The following is a 23,343-nucleotide window of genomic DNA, read 5'->3' on the forward strand; positions in this document are numbered from 1 at the left end:
TCACTCATTATTGGCTTGGCACTCGTTGGTTTGTTGCACAAGGATTCTTCAGAAATGTTTCAAGAGGCGTTTGTTTCCAAGATAATTTTCTCTTTTAATTATAAATTTCACGATTGCATGCATAAGCATTTTTATCGGCACACACACAAATTGCAACTAACATAATTTGTGTGGAGTAGCAAGTTTATGAAGTTTTAAAAAAAAAATAAATAAAAGCTTTTTTTTATCATCATATGATGTGAGCAATACACAAAGGAACCAGTTTTTTCCTGCTTCCTTCATGTACCATGGCCGTGGGGTCCAACCGGAGAGTACAGCACCATCGTAATATCCAAGCCCGAGGCGAGGTTCGAACCTGCAACCTTTGGTTTGCAGGGCAAGCACTTTACCCACCCGGTCGGCAAAAAAGCAACGAAGAGAAGATTCTGAAAATTTCTTTGTTTTTTATATGATTGAAGATTTCAGTAAAGGGGAAACACATTTCACCATAATAACTTAAAAAACCACACAATTCCAGCTATCGGTATTTTTGCAAATGCAAGAAGATCGAGTTTACTATCCATTTATAATTGCTTGCAGTAACAAAAAAGCCCAATAAACCGAAAAGTGCAAATTGTTTTAATTGTTTTATGGTCGTCGCCTCCAGAAATGTGCTTTAGAAAAATATCACAAAGGCATTTAAAATTGATTCTTATAAGGGAACATATGATAACAATGAATGTGTAGTGCATTTTAATGATTTGAATTGGTTAACTAATACAATTTACAAACCACGCTCGTGACCTTAAAAATGACATTTTAGAGAGATAAATAGCCTAATTATACAGCAAAAATTTCAATGTCTGAGATCTTGAAACGAATTACCAAAAAACAATGTGTTATTGGGTTCACATTATGATATTTTAACGATACGATGGCTTCTCTGGAACTGGTTAATATCGTAAAGTGGGGTACACTGTATTGTATAGCTATGCACGTGGTTTGGAATGCGGTATTTATGAATGTTTAACATTCATTTTTTGCAATTAATGTTCATATTTTTGATTTTGTTGATACTTGACACTTGGGGGGGAGAAAACTCGTAAACCCAGGAACTCGTAAAGCAAGAACTGCCCATATTTGAAAGAAAAATATTAAAAGTTGGGGAGCACTATTGTAATGATGGCAAATAATAATTGCACCTCCTTCCTGTTTTAAATATATATATATATATTTTTTTTTTTAAATTTCTTTCTAGGAGGACACATCTGGAGATTATAAACGTGTTCTTGTCGAGCTTGTTTCAGGTCCTTAAATCCCAATTTCGAAACTCCTATGATGATATAATTTTTAATAGCAGGTGCCTTCCAGCTTTGATATATCCAAAAGATTAAACTTTATTAATAAATGTGAAGTTCTATAAAAGTTGCATTGTTTTTAAGATATATTAAATGTTTTTGAATTAAATGTTATTTTATATTGAGCTTTATTTATTTAGGAAAGGTATTCTAAAAGACTTTACATGCGTACTTATTGGAGATGTTGCTTATATATGTACTTAAAGTAATTTAAATTGCTGATATAGAGAGAATTTTTATATAAAAAACAACCAGTCTACAGAAGAATATTTTTTTTTTTTTTTCTTTTTTTTTTTTTTTTTTTTTATTAAATATTGTTTGTATTCTAATCTTGAAAGAGATTTGTGGATTAAAACTGTTGGAAATATTAATCTAATAATACAATTACTGGAAGAACTCTGTTACCAGCTCTTAATATTGTGATGTTAAAGCAAACTTCATATTACTAAGGTGAACAGTCTGTTACTTAGAAATTTATTTCAACATTAAGTAAAATTTTGGTCTTAGATTATTGGAAATGTTTGCAAGTTTCACTGTTTTAATAAGATATAAGTACCTCCTGTTATATGGGGAAATAGTTAGATAGTATGAACCAGAGCTGTAATGCTCAATACGTTCTACGTTGATATCGATATTTGTAAAATAATTAGAGAAGTTTACCTCAGTATAGTACGTAGAACATTTCCATATGATACTCTCCAGAAATTAAAACGAAAAAAATCGAATGTAATTTTTTTGATTTTTTTCATTTTAATTTCTGGAGAGTATCATACGGAAGTGTTCTATGTACTATATTGAAGTAAACTTCTCTTATTATTTTACAAATAGGGAAATAGTAAACCAATTCAGTAATACTACTAAATTGTCACAGTATGTAAGTAATTATACGAGAACACTGTAAAATTGGAGCTCCCTCCCCTCCCCTCCCCCAAAGGAATGCTAAATTGCATAACTGTAATAACATTTCTTACAAGTACAATACAGTAATTAATAATTAAATTTTGAATTGAGTAAATTAGGAAAATTTAGAATTATTACTGCTAGTCAAATAGCTTTGTAGAGCAGATAAACCTGTGCACTGATCCTGTGAACTGTAGTTTAGTTATCACTGTTTTAGATTAACCTTTTTTACTCTCTTCTGTTATTGTTACTTGTAGTTCACCTGGGAGGAAAAGCCCCAAAAAAAGTAAACTTGATACCACATCAGCATTAATGAAAATTTCTTTGTTTTTTGTTCTTGGGTACTAATATTGTATACTTTGCAGAAACAAATTTTCATATTAATAGCCACAATATTTATTTTTTTAAATTATTCGATTTCAATCTTTTCTGTTTTTTGATGATGCTGACTTTTGGTAGTTTATAATGCAACTTTCAATAGAAAATTTGCCTTGAATTTTGTTATTGGCTCATAAATATATACAATAGAATGATTGCATAACCATACAAATTTCAAAAAACAGTTTCTTATGAATTGCACACACCTTTTTTTTTTTGTTTTGCATGAAAAATAGAGTTTCAATTTTACATCAGTTTTTATAACATAAGTTTATAATGCAACTGTCAAAATATAAATTTCTTTGAACTCTTATTAGTTTGTGCAAAACCATCAAAGAAAGAATATAATTTTTTTTTTAAAAGAATTCCCTGTGAGCAGTGTCCACTGCAGTTTTCTTTGACACAAATTGAGAGAGTGTTCCTTGTCATTGGGAATGGAGGATGTTTTCCACTTCTATAAAGCAAATGGTGCTTGCCTGAGAGATACTGTTCCCAAGATCATCTAAGAAATAATGTGTGATTATGTACAGACCATCTCAAGAGTAATCATGGTGTGAAACTTTCACACAATGCAGTTGTCATAGTAAAAAAAAAAAAAAAAAAATCTAATTTTCAGATTGTCTTTGTTGCTCATAACATAAAATGCAGACTTCCAAGCATTTGATTCAGTTTTCTTCATTATAGAGAATTTTTCCTTGAAATTTTGTGATTATGTCAAATTCACGTCAAAGAAAGATTCTGTAAATACAATTTTCAAACAACCCATTATGAGTAATACACCTTTTTTTCCTTTCTTTCTTTTATACGCAAAGTAACAACAAAAGTGAAGGTTTCAGGTTTAACACTGCTTTTTGGAAGTTTATAATGTGGCTGGCAGTAGAGATTTTTTTTTGTTGAAATTTTTTTACAAGGTCAAATACACATCCCAGAAAGGTGCTGTAGCAGTATCGTTTTGAAAAAGAAATCTATATGTGTAACGTGAACTGATTTTTTTATTCAGTGAGCAATGTGGCATTTCTTTTGCAAATTTTAGTGAGGCTGCCAGTAGATGAATTTTATTTAAATTGTTTTTAGTAGATGCAATACACATTGAAGAAAGAAAGTATAATATATAGATATATATATTTTGAAAAATAATTTGTTGCGAGGAGAATTTCATTTTGATTTGCATGCAGAGAAACTATTCTAGTGTAATTTATTTTCCAGTCTAATTATTTAGATTGGAAAATAAATCTGCAAGAGCATGCAGATTCTTTAGCTGAGTGAACCAGGTATGGCTACCATGCACTAGCTAGTTTACCATTTTTTATGATAAGTGTGAAAACCACTGCGGCTTCAAAAATTTTAATGCTATTTTAGTGCAGACTACACTCACTTGTTTATACCAGAATTAAACTAAAAAGGCTTAATAGCATTTTCATACCTGAACCAATATTTTTCCTGTTTTTTTCAGTAACTGATAGAGGTTTGTGGAATTTTAAATAGAGAAATTAAAGAAAACATTTTTGTTTAAAGGTAATTTTAACAAAAATGTTTGTAGTGGGAGTTTCAGCTGTGTAGACAGAGTAAAAATTATAGCATGGAAGTACTGAAATTTGAAATTTCAGTGATTAGGTGTTAGGTGGACTACCAAAGAGTTAAGTTGATGACAGATAATTCCATATCTGCCACCTCTTCTGATAATTGGATGTGCTCACATTTTCCAACAAATTTAGATTCTGCCAGTTTTTTTTTTTTTTTTTTTAATACAAATCACATTACATAGCTCTTCTTATGTTTAGCCCAAGTATACTGCTATGTGGTTACATTAGATGAAAAAATATTTCTGGATTTCGTATATCATATGTTTTTGGCATGTATGCATTAGCAAGTATAAAGATTTAATTATTGATATGAAACTAAATACAATATATCATAAATCTCTTAATAAATATTCTTTTTCCTTTTTTTTTTTTATGTTTTGTTATGTATTTATTTATATATTGATTAAAAACCAGTATTATTTTGATTATGCCTTGATTACTTTGACATCTTCCTTAACTTGTGCTGTTCTTGTTGAATTTTTAGATTATAATATGCTAAACACACACACATATATATATATTTTTTTTTTTTTTTTTTTCTGTTTTTTGCGGTATAAAAAGGCAAATTTTAATTTCTGAAATTAATTTAAATATTAATATATTATAGTCTATTATACTCTTATTTACTAAATATGAAATGCCATTTTATTTTTGCTTCTTCATTTTTTAAATAATTTGTTCTTTTATAAGATACCTCTCCTGCCAAATTAGGGATCATTTTAATTTTGTATATTTCTTCCTTTACATTTCATTATTTTCTTTATATACCTTTTAATTTTTTAAACTACCTTTTAATATTGTTTCTAGACTTATATACTGAGACTGTATTGTAAATGTATATGGTCCAAGTGATCATTTTTAATATGTATAATGACAAATGGATTTTAAAGGATTATGTTATGCAAAAGGAGATGTTCACTTTAATATTCAATATAATTATTCTGCCAAATAACTTATTGCCAATCCTGAGGTGCATCATAATCTTTGTGAGCAAAGCATTAGTACAGTGCAATATGACCTGATCAGCAATGTCTACTATGTCTCATTTTGATTTCTTTAAAGTGGAATGAGAACTTAACAAGTGGGTGCAAAATCCTTCCGGATTTTTATAATTTTTTTCCAGTCTTTTGCAGTTGTCTTACTTACGCCTAATTCAAGATCAGTGTTTTTAGAGACTCACCTTTAATGAGTCTTTCTAGAGCACATAACTTAGTTTTTATAGAAACAGCTCCTTGCTCTTTTCTCACTCACATTTCATTAATTTTCATAATATTTAATTAAATTATCTACTGTAATTACAGTAATAACTTTATTTTACTGGTGTCAACATTGGAATAAACATATTTGACCTCTCAAGAAGCATACAACTCAACAGGCGGGCATAGTGTATTACACTAGTCTTGTAGCTTCAAGCATACTGGACCAGTGTCCGTGTCACACTGCAGTGTGCTGTGAGCATCAGATGGTATATTTTAAAAAGGAAGGAAGGGCTTAGGTTAAGACTGCTTCTACTGTAGTTAGGCTGCATATTTGAGGAAGCAATCAAATTGCCAAAATGCTACAGGCTTAAAATGTTTATACACTGAGATGCCAACAGTGTCAAAACAGACACTTGAAAAATTAAAAATGTGACACCTTAGAATGAAAAGTATTAAAATGTTGACACTTCAAAATGCAGACATGGTTAGAATGCCAACTGTCTATAAGAAGTTAAATGCTCACTAATGGTGTTATGTAAAGTATATGTATTAATACTATGGTAAAAATTTATGACAAATCACCCTCCCTCCAAATCTTTACAAGAAGACACTGATTGGGAATCATAACGAAGGTTGCATAACCAACTGAATATTATTAGATAACTATTGAGGCTATATGTAGTAGCATTGCAAGTGACTGATTCTATTAAAATAGGGTAGAATAACTATTTTGTTTCCCATATAATAATATAATATAATTGGTTGGTGATGCCTTCAAGTTTTTGTCATGGAAACTCATCAAAACACTACTGTCACAAATTTTTTTGACTGAATTATTAAATACACACATTTTTCATAATGACAGTACAATCAGTTTCTACTATAACCTGTCATAAGCTCTCATGTTTAACCAATTTCCATTTTGGCCACTTTTGCGTTTTGATCCTGTCAGAGTTTTGAGCAGATGTTGAACAGATGAACAAATTTAAGGTATTTGTATTTTTTATCCTATCAGTGTTTTGAAGTGTTGGCACCTTAAATTTCAGCATTTTGATTCATTTTCCATTTTTACTGTTGGTGTTTTGATTTTCTGTATTTTTATTGTTGGTAGTATAAAGTAAATTCACTTGCAATAAACCAATAAATTCTTGTTGGGCCAAGTTTGTATCTATCAAGTGCATGTGCTGTGCTTGCATTTTGTGTTTAATACCTAAGGGATAAGGAGGTGATTATTCCATTGTATAAGGCAATAGTGAGGCCACATCTTGAGTACTGCATACAAGTATGGAGGCCTCATTTTAAGAAGGATGTAGAGCTGCATGAGTGGAGTGCAGTGAAGGAAAAGATTGGTGAGGGGGAACAAAGGGGGTGCTCTTATCAAGAAAGGCTTCAGTTCTGCAAATTGCATCATCTGGAGACTAGGCAACTGCAAGGCAATCTTATTGAGGTGTTTAAGGCTTTGAATGGATTGAGCAAACTCAATGTTGATGGGATTCTTCCACTTCACTATACACACAATGGAGCAAAAATTCAATTTCAGCCATTAGTCAACAGGTGGTTGACTGCTGGAACAAACTTCCATTTGATTTTGTGGAAGTGGATAGTTTGAATAAATTCAAGGGAAAACTAGACAAATTGTTGGAGGGGATGGATAGATAAAATGGGAAGGGTTTTTTTTTTTTTTTTTTTTTTTTGGCCGATGCTGTATAAGCTTGCTCTCTTGCATCATTTGTCTCTACTAATATTAATACCTGACACTGAGTTTCAGATGTTAGCACCTCTGCTTGTAATATTGTGAAAATTTGAAGATTTGGACTTCTGTTTCATATATTACTCCTTTTGTCTAAAGATTGGCCGTAATGGCTGGCAGTAAATAAATATAAAAGAAAATATTAATAGAGATAGCATAAAAACAATGTTTGTTGAATATTCTGTGAAACAGTTTAACATTATATTACTATTGAATTAAGTTTCATAATAACTTAAAACCTGCCTAATTTGAGCTATTAAATTAAAGTCCTGAAACATAAATGTAAACTAAACAGAAATGATGCATTATCTTGTAATGATACACTGCATCAGTTTTAAAATTTAACAGAATTATAAGGAGTGATAATGCTATTCTTTTGTCTTGGTTATAATATGATAGTTTCATCATCCTGTGGGAACATTTTTAAAATAATTATTGTAATTGAAAGTTTAATAAGAAGTGACAGTATTTAGTGTCCATTTATTAAACCATTATTTGCCCATGTGATTGTTTCCGTATGACATTATTTTAGTGAAATTTCTCGTATAAAAATCCAACAATTCAAGTATATTTAGCCTAGTGGTCAGGTGTGTGGGCGCATAAGTACACGTGCCTTGAGTGACAGGGGTTCAAGCCTGTGGCTGCTGAATACGGTGCTGTTTCTTGTATTCTGTCTATCTTGTGAACTCCTCTAACCGTTTGGTCGTCCCAGAGTATAAACAGAAAATTTATTTATATTTTCATTTTTAAATTTCTTCTGTGTATTTATTACATATTATTTCTCTCTTTTTTTTTAATTGTAGCATTTTTAGGGATAAATCAGTATGTAATTTACTTGGCTGACATATGTTTGAAGAATAATGATATCCAAACAGGACAAAAGGCAGAGATATGAGTTTTTATAAACTCTTGAGAAAGGAAGCCATCCCTAGCACTAAACATTTACCATGTGAAATTATTTATAAGTTTTAGTTTATTAAAACATAGGATGCAAAACTCTCTTCAAGCACTTTCAAATCTGAAATATACTTGGTTATGTTTGAGGATTTTTACTTGAATCCTGTCTTCAGACCAATAAAGGGATGGGGGAGATACTTAGGAAGTGAACCAAATATACTGGGATCCACAGAAAGACTCAAAAACAGATGGAGTCTTTCTTTGGATTCTTTTCTGCTTGGTAAAATTAGATATAGGAGGTTTGTTCAAAAAGTTATATACCTTAGTAACAAAGAAACAACATAGCCTAATTATTTTATCCTCTTTATACATGTCTTCCATTTTGAAGGCAAAGAGGAAATACCTGAGTGTGAGGGGGACGGAGTGTTTGTTGTGTTCCCTGCAAAAGCCGTTTACAGCTTCCTTGATTCCAGCATTATTATGATTTGAAAATTGATGCCCATGCTGATGTTTCTTCTGATTTTTGAATAGGAAATAATCACTTGAGGACTAGGTTTGTTTAGGACATATCATTTAGGTCAGGTATTTTAACTCCTGTAATCAGCAGTCTCCAGAACAGTAATTACTTTATGACACTTGGTTTACAGAAGCATTGTCATGAAGAAGCAACACACACATCATGTCAATCTCCCTTTTCTCTTGTTCCTTTGTGGCCCCTTCTTGAATTTTTGAGAACAACAGCATAGGCATCTCCATTGACTGTTTACTTCCATGACTTGTAGTCTATCAGAAGAATTCCATAACCCAAAAAATAGTGGCCATAATCTTTCTGATGGAAAATCCTTGCAGATCTGTGCTGGGGATGTGTAAATTTTCCTTGCAAATTTGAGTGCTTCACTGTTTCTGAGGAGGTTGAGCATTTTTGGCACTCAGTGACAACTGATCTTTGACATGGCCAAGTGTTCTTGCAGGATAGATGTATTAAAATGTCTATTGTCATTTCTATTGATTATTTCGAATGATTGGGAGGTGGGCGTCATCTCCTTTGGATTCTCGACCCTGTTTAAACTGCTTAGACCAAAATTTTACACGGCATTTAGAAGAGCCAGCATTATTATGGGTGTACAGTTTTCATGCATTCATGAGTAACTTTTGATCCCTTCCCTTCTTTTGTGAAAAATTTGATAGCCTAATTTGATGACATCCATGTTTTCCTTTGAGTTGGCTACTTTAACTCTCTGTTGTTCTTTCTCATTACTTTGCTGTATTGAACTAGACCTGTGAAAATTACAGATGTTTATGAGCATATGATAAACCAGTTTTTTATATATATCAAGCATATTTATTGTCATGGTTAGATAATTTATTGCTGTGCCATGTAGCAAAACATATTTGGGGACATCAAGAAACAAATGTATCTGTAGTCTGATGATAGAATTCAGTAAGAATTCAGAAATGTAACCAAATTGTGTGTGTTTTATATATTTTGTAATTGTATATTTTAATGTTCGGTTTGCTAGATGAGAGTTTTGTGACTCTAGATTTTCTTACTAATCTAAAATTTATAGATAATTTTTTGGTAAATTTATAAATCATTTCACCATAATAACTGTTTTCCCATCAAAATATATTTCAAACCACTATCATTTAATAAAAGGTAAAAAATGTAAACTGCAGCCATTATCAATCCACTGATAGAAACCACCTCAATGATTCATGCTGAGGGAAATGGACCATAATCTGCCACTCTGGTCCAATGTGGGTTGGCAGATCGACCATATTTAGCACTCAGGGGCTTGAACCCCAGTCTACTCAAAGAGCATGTGCTACTGTGCTCCTGCTTCTAACCTTTTGTCCACGGAGGCCTATCATTTCTAAATTATATTAATAACAGTAGTGAATTTCTTTATATCATGGGTTAGATTACTTCAAAATTGTCCTTTTTTTTGAATATTCTTACAAAAAAAGAAAATTTTTCTTAAGATAAACATTTTATTTGCACAATTTATGAATATGGTTTTATAATGATGCTTCGTGATAAATAATTGTCTTGCTCTACCCTACCTTGCATGGTGATAAGGAAATATGGGACTTTAAAGAGAGGACAAATGCATTATTGGTGTGATTATAAATTGTTTCTACTTTCCTTAAAAATTCATCACAATATTCATTTCAGGGATAAGGATGTCATTGGCAACATACCATTAGCCTACCAATATATCTTGAAAGAAGGTTATTTTTTTTTAAGTTAAGCCTGAAATTTAGCTTCCATGTATTCTGACAAGTATACCCAGATTTCCTCTATCAGATACCATTTATCCACTATATTGTTGCATTACAGTGTACTTAGCATTTTAAAAACTTCTTGCTTGTTTTGATTATATATCAGTTGTAGAAGCAGAATTACACCTCACAAATCTGGCAAATGAATTCAGATTGTGCATGTTGATCTGTGAAGACTTCTCAGGTACTTTGTAATAATTTTTGTGGCCACTTGGAGGTTTCTTACTCACTTGTTAATAAATTCATCAAATATTACTGTAGTATTACTACGGTAGGATAATTATATAAATTGTTCTTGATATTCTTGAAATACACTAGATTATGGAATATTGCCAGTATTTTTTTTAACTGTATCATTTCACTAAAATTTTCATAGCTATAATCAGTACGTGTGTGGAATGTTTGTAGTTATGCAGAGTGTAAACATTGTGTCAAAAAATGACTATGTATTCTCAATTTTTAACATCTGTTAATAGCAAAACTTTAGTTTTTTTAATGTTTAAAGAATTTACCCAATAAAATTATCGAAATTGGTTTACCGGAATGGGTAATACAACCATGTAAGTTTTTCCGTATAAATTGCAAATTGTATTTCAGCAAATGATTTGTGAGACTCTATGAGACATTTCAGAAAATGTGTATAGCTGACACTACATTTTGATAAATAATTTAGTTTAGCTATCTTCTAACGAATTTTACAAATAAAAACATTGAATATGCATATATGACAATTCATTGCCATATTGACCGTCTAAAGTGTTTTGAATCAGTTGTTTCACTGGCTGGCTGTTTGTTTCAGATAGTTGATTATTTTATGTTTACATGATGAAACATTGTTGAAGAATGTAATAAATAATAATAAAAACAATGAAATTTATTTCTATTTAAACTTTCCTGCCATTAACTGTCATATTAGCCTCTTTAATTTAACTGTTTTGTACTGGCAGGTGCTTTTATTGTAGCATAATTTGAGACTGTTTTCTATAATTGGCAGTAATTAAAATGTATTTGCAATCAAGTTTTTTGACTTTGGTGTTTTTGTAATGCTGCAGTTTAAAAAAAAATTATTGCATAGCTCACAAGTATTATTTTTTTCCAAATGGGAAAAAAAAAAAAAAAAAAAAAAAACTGACCCTCAGCATACATGCTACCCTGTGATTGCCATAGTAGTTCTGGCCACTGTTCTTCCACACCATTGGTAAAAGGTCTGGATTCAGTCCTGTCTACAAGAGAAACTTTTGGTTCTCTTGTAGGAATTTAGTCACCCATGAGGATGAGATCAAATTCCAGTTACAAGGATTAGTATAGTTTATCCCTCTCAGAAATTCAGGGTTTTATTCTACATAACAGGCAAACAAACCATAAAGTTCATTCAAATTACAAATTAAAACTACAGTCAACCCCCGCATAACATGGTACTTCTACAACGGCGTCACACTAACATGATTGATAAATTGCAACAAGCCTTGCACAACACTTGTTAGAAAAATTTGATAAATCTCGCATAACGGTATTTTTGAGCTTTTGTGTAGGGGGAAACCCTGCTATAATGTTGGATGTAATTTTTCAACATTTCCACCCTTTTTGAATCACCACTGTTGACTCGCTAGTCAAAAAAATATATATATATTGAAAAATCCCTGTACAGTAAACCCCCGCTATTCGCGGTTTCGCGTATTCGTGGTTGCTGATTTAATATAAAATGAAAGCTAAAAAAATGTGAATTTTAAAGCGCCGTGAACATTTTCCGCCATAAAAAAACATAGGCGTGGCTAAAATCATCTTTTCCGGTTAAAACAACGCTCAATGGGTGGGGGGAGAGGGGCGACAAAATCGCGAGCTTGGATGTTTCTCGCTAATCCTTGTTCAGTGTGTTATGCGCTTGTCATGGAAGGTTTCGTCGTTTGCTTTTAATTTATACGCTTATAAATTTATCAATTTATAAATTGATACGCTTACAAAAGTGATAAATCGTTTTGCAGTGTAAAACAGACTTTTTCGAGGGTGTTAACGGAAGAAAGTGACTTTATATTTTTTCTCAAAGTGACTTGATTGTGGACAAGTTCTTCCTAACCCGTACAAAAATATGGCTACGAATAACAAGGGAAATGTGAAAATATCAAAGAAGGTGATGACATTAGCGAATAAAATTGAGTTATTAGACAAAATTTCTAATGGTGAAAGTGTCTCCACAGTGGCAAAACATTATAAAATCAATGAGTCAATGGTACAATCAATCAAGAAATCGGAAGAAAAAATCCACCGTAGTGTCCATGAAAATGCGCTAATTGCTTCAAAAATTTGCTCTGTAACTCGTGATGTTAAATTTAAAAAAATGGAAAAGGCTTTAAATCTGTGGATAGAAGACTGAACTCAAAATAAAATTCCGTTAAGTTCACTCATCATTCGTGAAAAGGCAAAACTCCTTTATCAACACTTTAGCGAAACTGGTGATAGCACTGGCGGGATAAGTTTTTTAGCTAGCAAAGGTGCTGGTTTGAAAGATTTATTTGAAATTTCTATTAAATATTACATTTAATATTAAATTGTTTCTTATTTTCATTTCGATGCCATATGCTTGCAATTCACTATGTACTGTCTATGTACATAATCATATTATGAAGGTACATATAATACATACATAGACAAAATTTTAGACTAGTTTTTCTTATATATTTCATACTTTGGAACAGAACCCCTTTATTACTATGGGAGCAATAACTCAGTATTTGCATTTTCGGTATTCGTGGCATTTCTCAGGAACGTAACCCCCGCGAATAGCGGGGGTTTACTGTATTTTATTTTGTTGGGAGATCCCCATGTTATGTTCTGTGCTATTTAACTTGTGGAAAAATCTAGATTTCAAAGTTTTATTACTATTGGATAGCACACCAGGCCATCCAAAAGATTTAAGTCATCCAAATGTTGAAGTTTTTTTCTACCATCACACTTGTACTAGGTTAATACAACTTTCTTCATATAGCCATTAGATCAAGGCATTATATCCACTTTTAAAACACATTCCATCAGAAAATCTTTACAATGGATTTGGAAAAAAATTGATTCTGAATCTATTGAAGTAATGGAGGCATGGAAACATTTCTCAATCATGGACTGTATCAGAATCATAGCTTATCACTGAAAGAAGTAAAACTGTCAACGATAAATGTGTGTGGAAAAATGTATGGCCAGAGTCCGTTCATTCAGGAAATATGGTCGAACCAACAGAAAAGGGAATCGGTGCGATAGTAGAGCTTGCTACATTGGTAGGAGGGCAAGGTTTTTGATGATATGACTACTGAAGCCCTCATGGGTAGCACAGTTGATAGAATCGCCCTCCTCCCCTACACCGGGTGGAAAATAACAGAATTCGAATCCCATCGATGACGGGAGGAATTTTTATGGGTATTTTTCTCACAATGTAGCCGAGTTATGAGCTCAACCAAGGGCAGCATGGTTTATTCTCCCAGAATCTCAGGTTTTTTGTCCAGCAAAACAGAAAATTGACCTCGGGACACACTCAATTTATATACAATATACACTGAGTAACCTATGCTCCTAAAAAAATTAAAAAAGATATGATTACTGCAGATGTTCAAGAATTACTGGTAAAAAGGAAGCTGGTGAAGCGGATTTGGTGGAAATGGCATCTGAGGTAAAACCAAATCGATTCAGAGGATGATAGTGCAGATGAAAATTCTAAACTTCTAAATTTTACACTAAAAAGCATACAGCAAAGCATAAAGTTAGTCGAGCAATTAGAATCTTATTTTTTGAATGCAGATTCTTGAATGAAAGGAGCCCAAAGTTCAAAAGGGAGCTTCAAAAAATACTTAGTTCCATACAATGAAATTCACAAAAATTTATCAAGCAAAAGCAAACAAACCCAGATTACTGATTATTTAAAGTGAGTAGAAATACACAAAATCTAGAATGGTGTATTTTTGTTAGCTTTTGGAACATAAACCCCCCCCCCTCCTTTTTGTACTTTTTCTTAGTCCCATCTAACACAGTTTTGCACAACATGACATGGCGCCTCCGTAGCCAGGTGGGAAGGAGCAGCAGTGCGTAGCACACGCTTCTTGAGTAGACCGGGGTTCGAGCCCGTCACCACCAAATACGAAGGATGTGGGAATGACCACCGCATATTCCCGGAGCAATGTGGCCTTAGTTGCTAATGCTCCTAAAAAAAAAACCACCCTAACTAACAACATGACATTTTATAGGAACTGTGTTATTCAAGGGTGTGACATAAACACTGGGAAAGGGAAGATGAGAGTGGGTGTGAGTTATTGGCCTAATGAATCTGATGAGTTATGAGCATTTGTTCAGAGAAATACAGTGGGTCAGAAAATCAGAATGTCTTATAATGGGGGATTTTAACTTTCCAGATATTGACTGGAACTTGTGGATTTGTCAATTGCACGCTAGCAAGACTTTTGTGGATTTATTAGATGACTGTTTTCTACAGAAACATGTTCGAGAGGCAACCAGAGGGTGTAATGCACTTGATATGATTATCGGCAGAGATTATTCGTGCATTAAGAATTTGCAGATAAAGAAACCACTTGGTGACACTGAACAGTGTATTGAGGTGGGATTTACTTAAAGATGTAACTACCATCAAGGGGTTGGTAGGGAAGGGATTTTGCTTTCGTAAAGGTGACTACAGTGAGATCAACTGATGCTTCATCACTGATTCCGGCTATTTTTGGTATTTTTTATATAAATGCCATTGTTTTTCCTTAGTTTTTAGCCTCTCATTCAGTATTCGGATTCGGGGATTTGTCATCTATAAGGATATTCATGCAACTGACCACATCCTTATAACTTACAGCTTGCTTCAAAACAAGAATAGTAATGAGCAGAGGTATAAACCGGCATGATGGTGCATGTTGTCACGTAATACATGCTGTCTGTTGAGCCAGGGACTTGAACCGAGGGGGTGAGACGTCATTCGAGTGTGCTGTGAGTGTAAAAAAATGTAGTTTAGTTGTTATTTTTGTCCCTAGATGGTGTTACGGGTATTTTCTTATAATGATTTTCATTTGCTGGGGCTCGAACCCCGCTCTGTTGTATTAGCTGTTCGGTGTTTATCCGTTGCTACAGAGCTGGTCAAATGAGTGTGTTAATGTAGTTATTATAGGTAGAAGTCTGTGACATCAAAAGGAACAAACACAAAAGTTTGTGTTTGTCCCTTTTTATTATTATTATTTATTTTATTATTATTTTTTTTTCATATGCTGATACACATATGCATGTGTATCGGCGGAATCAAACTAATGGGAGATGAGCTCCACATTTTAGGAAAATATATAGAGTTTTCCCAGTCAACTCACTCAAGGACCTCCGCAGTCTGCAAAAGGTCTATATCACTGCCGGATCTCCAATTACCACATCACTCAGAGCTGTCGCCACTAATGTTGTGGACGTTAATACGGACATCCAATGCCAAATACAAACTACTACTACTCGACATTGGAAAAGTAATGGAGGGAAGATAGCAACATGAAGAGAGCACCACCAAAATTATCCCTTTTAACCCCAAGCAGAAGATTCAAATGTTAACCCAATATAACAAATCAGCTTGGAGCGAAAGCTGAAAATTTAGCTAGAGCACCACCAAAATTAGCCCTTTTAACCCCAAGCGGATTAAAATGAGGTGTGTGTGTGTGTGTGTGTGCGCGTGCATGCGTGCCTGCGTACGTGGGAATCAACTTATATAGTATTATATACATATATATGTAATAATATATAATACTATATCAGAATTTTAACAGTGTTCAACTTAGAAGAAAATCCCTTAAAAAATTCTGTACCAGCCACATTTGTTTTCTACAGCAGCATGTTAGAGAGGCAACAAGAGAGAGTAACACTCTTTATCTAATTATCAGCAGTGATTATTCATGCATTAAGAATTTACAGATAAAGGAACCACTAGGCAGCAGTGAACACAGTGTTCTGATGTGAGATTTACTTAAAGATGTAACTACCATCAAGGGTAAAGGGAAGGGTTTTTGCTTTCGTAAAGGCGACTACAGTGGTCTCAGAGATTTTTAAGGTTCTATATATACACACACACACACACACACAGTAAACCCTCGATTTAACGGACCCCAATATAACGGATTTCAGATTTAACAGACCGGACAAATAATAATACAGTAATGTACATATTAATCTCGACCATATTATTTTTTTTAGGTTATACAAAACTTCAGTGTTATTATTAATTGAAAATTAATAATAATTACCTATTTCCATTATTGTTTTGATAATCACCTACTTTTATTTTTATAATCAAATTCTGGAAATTGTAGTCAGGAAATTGTTTTTTATTCTTTATGAGAATGTGTTCAAATAGCTGTTTACCCAGATTACAGATATCAGATAAAAGCAGGCTTGCAAGCTGATCATGACTCAGGACACTAAACTGCAGGTCTACTGACTCACTTTGTTTCGGTTTCAGTCTGCCTCAAGCTATTGTGCGGTCAGGTTGTATACAGACTCTTTCTGTGATTTCTCAATTGTGACTTCATTTATTAAATAATTTTGCAATCCTTACAATTTAAAATGGCATCAAGTGATAGAGGAGTTAAAAGAAAGCATGTGAACTTAAATGTGGCACAGAAATTAGAGTTAAATGAGAAATTAGAACACAGCATCTCAGTAGCACGTGTTTGTGAAGTTTACGGCATAAAAAAAGTTTTTGATATCAGTAAATCAAAGGCCAAATTGCAGCATTTTATATTTGCAATAGAATATTACATATTCTTTATTATTATTTAATGACTTTATATTGTACAGTACTGTATATTGTATTAAAGCTTTTTTTTTTTTTTTACATTAAGAACGATAAAAAATTCCTCCCAGGTTACATTCGATTTAACAGACTTTAGGCATTAAAGGGACACCCCTTCTCCTCTATAATCCATTAAATCGAGGGTTTACTGTATATGTAATTGGCTTGAATTTTCTAAATTATTTAGGAACATTGCTTCAACATTACCCTCTTCTCTTTCTTTAAACCCCCCCCCCCCATTTTTCTGTTATTTTATTAGGTTAAGTTCATTTTCACTCTACTGGTTTGTCATGCTACTGGCATATATGCTATTTTAGTTTATATATATATCTGTATATTTTCTATGTATATATGTATTAAACTTATATTTCTTATTATTAAATTTGGTTCCATATGGGAGCATCAGGTTTGTGGTGACCCCAACCAACCCACTAGTTATCTATCAATTAGCGCTGGAATGGATAGCCTAATGGACCATAGATACATATAAATATATTAATATATAACACATCAAAATTAATAACTCCAGTAACATCCCTTAATAATTAAAAGCCACCAGACACAATTCCAGTATCTATAGCAAATTGGAAGTAATTTTGGAAGCTACTAGGCTTTTTGTTCCAACTAAAATACTGTTCTAGGTTTAGGGCCAAATGGATGTCAGATGAACTAATGTGACTCACAGAGAAGAAAAATGTATGGGATGCACAAATTGTCAGGCAATGCAGAAGCCTATGGTAGATACAACAAGACAAGACAGCTAGTCTGTAGTCAAATCACTGAACTTAACAAGAAGCTAGTCTATAATCAAGTCACGAAGGAGGTTAGGTAAGCGAAGGCAGATTATGAAAAATCTTTGGAAAAGATGCAAAGAAAAACAGCAAAGACTTCTTTACCTATATAAATTCTAAAAGGAAGGGGATGAATCAGATTGGTACCCTTGATATCAATGGTTTGACTGTAGGTGATCATTCTCAGCTAGCTGCCGAACTAAATGAGTATTTTGCGTCTACATTCACACATGAGGACTTATTCAAGGAGGAGGAGAGGGCCAGATGTTTGTCAAACTCTAACAGGGAGTTAAATGATTTTGTAATAACTGAGTGGAGGATAAATTGTTGAAGTTAAACATAAGAAAGGAACCTGGAGCAGATGGAATCTATCCACTTATATTAAAGGAAGCAGCAAAGGAAGTAAGCAAACCCTTAGCCATAATTATTTGAGCATACTTGGACTCTGGGGAAGTCCCTACAGACTGGAGGTGTGCAAATGTATCACTAATTCACAAAGGGGGATCAAAGGGTGACATGAGTAATTACAGACCTGTTAGTTTTACTTCTGTTCCAGGGAAAATAATGGATCACTGGTTTAAGAAGCATTGCAGGACTATCTAGACAAGACCAGTAATAATTCAGATAAAGCATGGGTTTGTCAATGGGAAATCTTGTCTGACCAATTTCATTGGATACTATGATATGGTCGCAAAGGAACTCGATGCAAAAAAATAATTTTGATATCATATACTTGGATTTCAGGTAAGCTTTTGATACTGTTGCACATGGAAGACTACTGTACAAATTGAAGCAGTATTTCATTAAGGGCAAGTTGCTACAATGGATAAAAGGATGGTTGAGTGGGAGAAGACATAGAGTGGTAATCAATGAGTACTGCTGTACATGGACTAATGTTATTAGTGGTGTCCTTAAGGGTTTGGTGTTGTGCCCATTGTTGTTTTGTATATTTATCAATGATATTGATGAAAGTATATCAAGCTTAATGTCAAAGTTTGCAGATGGGGCAAAGGTTGGCAGGGTTATTATTAACAGTAATGACAGTATGCTGCTGCAACAGATCTGGAAAAGTTGGGTAGATAGGCTGAGAAGTGGCAACTAAAGTTTAACATTGACAAATGCATAGTACTGCATATGGGTAGCAGTAACTCCAGAAAAATGTACCAACTGTGTGGTGTTACACTCAGAGTAGTGGAGAATGAAAGAGATATCTGACTGCACAATTACCCTGGGAGTAATTGTGCAGTCAGATATGAAGTTTTCTGAGCAGAGGAGGCAGGCTGCCAGAGCAGGTCATGGGGTCTTGTTGTTGATATACAGGAATTTTTCTAGCAGGGATCAGGAGGTGATTATCCCCTTGTATAAGGGAATGGTCAGGCCACACCTTGTGTATTGCATACAGGTCTGGAAACCTCATTTTAGGATGGGGAAGGGCAACAAGACTAGTGAAGAGAAGAAAAGGGGTGCTCTTATGAATTAAGGCTGCAAATTGCTCTTATGAATCAAGTTCTGCAAATTGCAGCTTCTGGAGACTAGGCACCTGCAAGGTGATCTGATTGAGGTGTGTAAGGCCTTGAATGGATTGAGCAGGCTGAATGCTAATGGGATTCTTCCTCTGGCTCAGATTACAAACCTGAGGGAGCATAGATTCAAACTGAGGAAAAACAATTGTAGAATAGACTTGTGGAAGTTTGCCTTGAGCCAGCGGGTGGTTGATTGCTGGAACAAATTTCCATCTGTTCTTGTGGAAATTGATAGTTAAGTAAATTCAAGGCAGAACTAGACAAACATTTCGAATGAATGGATCAGTGAAATAGGAAGGACTTTTTTTATATTTTATTTATTATTGGTTGATGCTGTATAATATTGCTTTCTTGCATCATGTGCCTCTACCAGTGGTGGGCTGTCATGAGAGCGCAAGGGGTGCACAGCACCCAGGCGCTGACTTCAATGGGCACCTGAAAATTACATGCACAGAAAGAAATTTTTAAAGGGGGTGCCAAATTTCAATTGGCACCAGGGCTCCACATACTCTAGGAACGCCCCTGGCCTCTACTAATGCTAAGTCCCTCTGTTAGCATATTTAACGTGTTTTGCATTTGAGTCATCGGCAGGTGTTAAAAAAAATTTTAATTTTCAGATATTCATATATAGTTCATGAATAATAATATAACAATGTTATTTATTAATGATAACTACATTTCAGTTATTGAAAGTATTGGTCTGCCATGACTAAAGTAGGATATATAATTTTTATATTGAGATTTTAGCTCCCAATTAAGAACACCGTCTGTAGTTCCATTACATCTAGTATTTATGGAAAGATCTGATGACAAGTCCAAGTTGAAGAATGTTTTCATAAAGGTGCATAACATTTATTACAATTAACATTTAATTGTAAAGAAAAAAAATTACATTCAATCTGAAAACACCTGGTGAAACCAGATGCGTTTTCGAATTAACACACCATATCCGTAATGGAGTGTGCTGCATAACTCAGTGTGAAAGAGTAACAGTTATGGGACTTAGTAAAGACATCACAGAGTCCCAAAATGGCATGAGAATGATATCAGGCAGGTGAAACACCTGCTGTCAGAACTGTAAAGGATTATGCAAGTTAGATGTTCGTAGTGAGTGAAAGGCAGACCTATTGTACGGGAACAACGGGGTGATTGTGCGACAGTTGACATTGCAATATAATATAGGGAAATTATCCCAAATGACGAGACACCACACCCTCTCCTCACTACTGATCATTGTCAATGAAGGATGCAGTGGAACCACGTGTCTGAGTGTGCGGCACCTCGTCATTTGGGACTGTCCCCATATTATATTGCAATGTCAACTGTCGCACAATCACCCCGTTGTTCACTTACTCTGAACATCTAGCTTGTGTAATCCTTTACAGTTCTGACGGTAGGAGGTGGTTTGACCTGCTCGATATCATTCTCATGCCATTTTGAAACTCTGTCTTTACTGTGTCCCATAACTGTACTTTTTCACTTTGATTTGCAGAACCAGATGCAAGTTACCACTGCTCTAGCATATGAAGCTGTTCAGCTTTTTACACTGTGAGTTATGCAGTACACACCATTATGGATAGAGTGTGTTAATTCGAAAATGCATCTGGTTTCAAGTCACCTGATGTTTTCGGATTGAATGTAATTCTTTTTTTTTTTTTCTTTACTTTACAGTTACCATTCATTCAAACATTCTTCAACTTGCAGCTGTCATCAGATCTTTTGATGACAGCTGCAAGTTGACTCTACACGTAATGGAACTATACAGGGTGTCTCAAAAATATTGGTACAAACGTTTAGGGGAGGTAGGTAACATCTAAAGGAATGTGAATCGCATAGGAACCCGTAACCAGAAACGTCACGGGAAAGGCACAAGAAGCAGAGGCACAAGAAGCAGAAATGACACAAGACAGTAATTAGTGGCAAACATTTATTTGACATAATATTAACAATGGAGTAAGAGATGGATGCATTTCATGATGTTACAACAGATGCGCGAAGGTTCTACCATGTGATGCAATGCATGTGTGACACGAACGCAGCATGGATTGGCGGACATGGTCGAACACACCTGGAGTTTCTTTTTCAGTAGCAGCAGCGCAGACGAGTCTCGCCACGAGATGCATTTCCATCTCCACAGGTGATTCATACACGATAGATTTGAGGCCCCCCACAGAAAGAAATCAAGGCTTCATAAATCAGGTGAGCATGGGGGCCAGGCAAGGGGTCCACCACGGCCAATCCATCAACGCCCAAAACGCCTGTTCAAATGGTCACAAACACACCTTCCATAATGGGCAGGCGCCTCATCATGTTGAAACCAAATGTTGCATCTCACATTTGCTGGAATATCGTCAAATAATCCTGGTAGAACTTGTTCAAGAAAGATCCAATATTTAGCGGAGTTTGTGCGGGATGGTATGGACCGACTAAGCAGTCACCGATCATACCTGCCCACACATTTATTGCAGTGATGAGCCGCATGGGGGCGCACACCGTATGGGTTGTCGTGAGCCCACACATGAGTATTGTACTGATTGAATAAGCCTTCCCGAGTGAAATAAGCCTCATCCGTGACCAAAACATAGGCTGGAAAATTCAAGTCTTGAACACTTTTTTGGAGAAGCCGCTGCGCAAAAGCCACATGTGCAGGATGATCTTGGGGGAGCAGTAACTGAACCCTATGGAGATGAAAGGGGTGTAAGGAATCGTCCCAGACATGCTGTACACTGCAACGAGACACTTCTGAGGCAGAGACAATGGCACATGTGCTGGTGGTAGGATTATTCTGGACGGCATTTAACACACTTTATTCCCTTGCGGGAGTTTGCATCAAACGTGGTCTGCCACCTGTTACCTCTAAATGACCCATAATCACAGAAATTTTGATGCACACGTGCAAACAAACAGTGGTCCGGTACATGTCTGTCTGGGAAGTGGTCTCCATAAATTCATTGAGCGGCTCATCCATTGCCCTCTGCTAATCCATACACTAGGTGCATGTCTGCCAGCTCACAGTTCGTATATCGATGCATGCTCTTCGTGCGGCGACTACTGCTTGAATGAGTAAACCAGACATTTTCCCTCTTGCTAACTGATGAATAGCGCCGTCTAACGACTTACGGTGACGTTTCCGGTTATGGGTTCCTATGCGATTCACATTTCTTTAGATGTTACCTGCCTCCCCTAAACGTTTGTACCAATATTTTTGAGACATCCTGTAGATGGTGTTCTTAAGTGTGAGCTAAAATCTCTTCAATATAAAAATTATATATCCTACTTTAGTCATCACAGACCAATACTTTCAGTAACTGAAACAACTTTATCATTAGCAGAGGCATACGGTGCAAGAAAGCAAGCCATCAGCCAAAAAGAAAAAAACCCTCCCATTTCACTCATCTGTTCACTCCAAATGCTTGTTCAACTCAGCCTTAAATTTATTTAAGCTATCCACTTCCACAACAAGAGATGGAAGTCTGTTCCAGCAATCAAATACCCATTAGCTAAAGGCAAATTTCCACACATCTGTTCTACAATTGTCTTTCCTCAGTTTGAATCTATGCCCCCTCAGGTTCTTAATCTGAGCAAAAGGAAGAATCCCATCAGCATTGAGCTTGCTCAATCCGTTCAAGGTCTATAAACCTCAATCAGATTACCTCGCATGTGCCTAGTCTCCATGTGCTGCAATTTTCTGAATTTAAGCCTATCTTAGTAAGAGCACTCCTTTGTTCTGCTGACCAATTTTGTTGTCCTTCTTGTACTCATTCTAGCAACTCTACATCCTAAAATGAGGCCTCCAGTCCTGTACATAGCATTCAAGGTGTGGCCTGACCATTTCCTTGTACAATGGTCACCTCCTTGTCCCTGCTAGCAAAATTCCTATATATCATTGACAAGACTCCG

This window comes from Mastigoproctus giganteus, chromosome 8, assembly GCF_048544385.1.
Source record: "Mastigoproctus giganteus isolate SK-2022 chromosome 8, ASM4854438v1, whole genome shotgun sequence".
Taxonomy (NCBI): Eukaryota; Metazoa; Arthropoda; class Arachnida; order Uropygi; family Thelyphonidae; genus Mastigoproctus; species Mastigoproctus giganteus.